Consider the following 3,235-nt stretch of genomic DNA (forward strand, 5'->3'; position numbering starts at 1 on the left):
AGCACAAAGATTCATCAGTTCAGGGCACTTTTCATAACTATGCGGTCCACTGCATATGTAGAAACCATCTTCCTTGGCAACCTTTTTCCTCACCGTGTTGCCACGATCTCCAGATTTCTTGCCGCTGGACCTATAGGTGTCACGCCTGTGAGGCCGTTGCTCCTCGCCTCACCTCTTGGGTTGTGGTCGTTGCTCCTCGCCTTCGCCACAATCTTCCCTACTATCATCATGACTACCTTCCTCATCGTCCTCCTCGGCACTGTGAGACTTCTCCTTCCTGAAGTCTGTCAAGGCTTCGGCCTGCGTGATGGCTTCATCAATAGTCCCGACTTGTTGCCGCTCCAACTTCGTTCTGGCCCAATTTTGCAGCCCATCCATGAAGTGGAACAACATGTCGTCATCCGTGAGTTTGGGAATCTGAAGCGTAAGGGTGGTAAACTCCCGCACATACGCGCGTATGCTGCCCGTTTGCTTCAACTCCCTAAACTTGCGCTTTGCCTCATAGATGACGTTGTTGGGGAAGAACGCCTTCTTGAACTCTTCGCGGAATTGCTCCCAAGTGTTCATGGTGCACGTCCCCTTCTTGATGTCAGACTCTTTACGCCTCCACCACAACATGGCCATCTCTGAAAGATACAACAGAGTAGTGTTGATCTTGTTCACATCACTTCGCACCCGATTACACTTGAAGTAATTCTCCAAGTCCCTTTCTTGTTCTTCTTTCCTCCATCCGTGTGGACGTTGGTGGTGCTAGCGTCGATAACATCTCCTCCGTTCATCATTCTCTTACGATCAACTTGCTCTGATACAACTTTGTCACGGACTTAGACTATTCACTAAGACTCCCTGCGGCACTTCACAACTTACTCGCGATTCTTTCACGATCTCGTAAGCTCAAGTAAGCCTTTACTATTCGGAACGCTAAGAGAATAAGACGAAAGACAAGACAGATTTTTGGAAGAGAGGACTTGTATTTTATTATTGAGTTGATGGATGATTTACAAATACAATGACCCTCCCTTTTATACTAATTCCTAAGCCTAAGAGTAAATAAATGCTGCTATACAAGTCCCTAATTACATGCACTCTAATACATGTTCTACATTCCTAGAATATGTCTCTAGCTCTTCCAAAAGGCTCCTGGAATTCTCTAGTCTGCCCCAAGATTCTAGAAGGCTCTAGAGTCTTGCACAAGCCTCTCCAAGGCTGTTGGGACGTCTGCCCCCTTCGTATGCTGCAAACTGGCTGGAAAGGTGGCGGGACGTCACACTACGCTCTGTATACATTAGAATGGGATAACATTATAGGATTTTTGTCCTATTACGTTGGCCTTCGGGTCGGAGTAATGATTAACAGGGACAGTCGGGGGCATTCGTATTTCATAGTCAGAGGTGAAATTCTTGGAATTATGAAAGACGAACAACTGCGAAAGCATTTGCCGAGGATGTTTTCACTAATTAAGAACGAAAGTTGGGGGCTCGAAGACGATCAGATAACTCTCAACCATAAACGATGCCGACCAGGGATCGGCTGATGTTGCTTTTAGGACTCCGCCGGCACCTTATGAGAAATCAAAGTGTTTGGGTTCCGGGGGTAGTATGGTCGCAAGGCTGAAACTTAAAGGAATTGACGGAAGGGCACCACCAGAGTGGAGCCTGCGGCTTAATTTGACTCATCACGGGGAAACTTAGCAGGTCCAGACATAGTAAGGATTGACAGACTGAGAGCTCTTTCTTGATTCTATGGGTGGTGGTGTATGGCCGTTCTTAGTTGGTGGAGCGATTTGTGTGTTTAATTCCGTTAACGAACGAGACCTCAGCCAGCTAACTAGATATGCGGAGGTATCCCTTCGCGGCCAGCTTTTTAGAGGGACTACGACCTTTTAGGCTGCGGAAGTTTGAGGCAATAACAGGTCTGTGATTCCCTTAGATGTTCTGGGCCGCACGCGCCCTACACAGATGCATTCAACGAGCTTATAGCCTTGGCCGACAGGCCCGGGTAATCTTTGAAATTTCATCATGATGGGGATAGATCATTGCAATTGTTGGTCTTCAACGAAGAATTCCTAGTAAGCGCAAGTCATCAGCTCGCGTTGACTGCGTCCCTGCCCTTTGTACACACCGCCCGTCGCTCATACCGATTGAATGATCCAGTGAAAAGTTCGGATTGCGGCGACATGGGTGGTTCGCTGCCCGTGACGTCGCGAGAAGTCCATTGAACCTTATCATTTAGAGGAAGGGGAAGTCGTAACAAGGTTTCCGTAGGTGAACCTGCGGAAGGATCATTGTCGAAACCTGCACAGCAGAACGACCAGCGATTCCCATGACTCACTCTCATTCACTGCCTATAGGTCGTGGGTTCGATTCCCATGCCTCACATTTCGTTTCTTCTATTTTTTTACTCTCCTCCGTTGCCTAGAGGTTGTGGGTTCGATTCCCACGCCTCACATTTTATTTTTATTTTTTTTCTCTTCCTTAAATCTGATCGAGAGGTGGTGGGTTCGATTTCCTCTCCTCTCATTTCTTATTTTTCTTTTAAGTTACATTTTCCAAAAAATACCATAATTCGAATCCCCTTCACCACATTTCTTTTTACTTCTTTATTTTCATGGTTTTTAGCATGGTGAGGTCATGGGTTCAATCCTCCATGACCTCACTTATTTAAAAAAATTCAACATTTTGAACCCTCTTTGGTGACCGAAATTCATCACTAGAAGATGGAAATTTTCTTTTAATTTTCAGCATCCTTTCATCAAGTTACACCTTACTTCTTAAAGGAATCTATAGTGCATTCCTTTAGCCAAGAGATTATCCCTCAAATCAGCAACATTCAACTCATATGAAAATCACATTTACATCAACATGTGTACATTAATTATAAAGAACTATCATGCAATTTCAAGTCCTAAACCATGAAGAATAGCCACGACAACACACACATACACACGTAGTTACATTTTTGTAAACATCAACATAAATCACATAATTCCAATCAAACATATAAACACATAATAATCATGAAAACACATTTCATCCCTAGTTTTCTACCAGCAAAAATAACAAACCTATGATTCAAAGGGAGCTAGTGATAGGGATATGCAACGACGAACAATCCTAGTTTTCGGAATGAATATTCTGAACTTTAAGGGGTCTCTTTTGAAAGGGACCAAGAGAGAAGAGAATCCATACATTTTTTATGTTCAAACGTTGACTTGCTTCCCAAAGAACCCCTCCAA

At 44.3% G+C, this 3,235-nt stretch overlaps 1 pseudogene; it reads left to right on the forward strand.

The window, feature by feature from the left end:
- Nucleotides 1–2,310, forward strand: part of LOC114077984 — a 13,951-nt pseudogene extending 11,641 nt beyond the window's left edge.
- Nucleotides 2,311–3,235: the final 925 nt, after the last annotated feature.

Source organism: Solanum pennellii, chromosome 7 (assembly GCF_001406875.1).
Source record: "Solanum pennellii chromosome 7, SPENNV200".
Taxonomy (NCBI): domain Eukaryota; kingdom Viridiplantae; phylum Streptophyta; class Magnoliopsida; order Solanales; family Solanaceae; genus Solanum; species Solanum pennellii.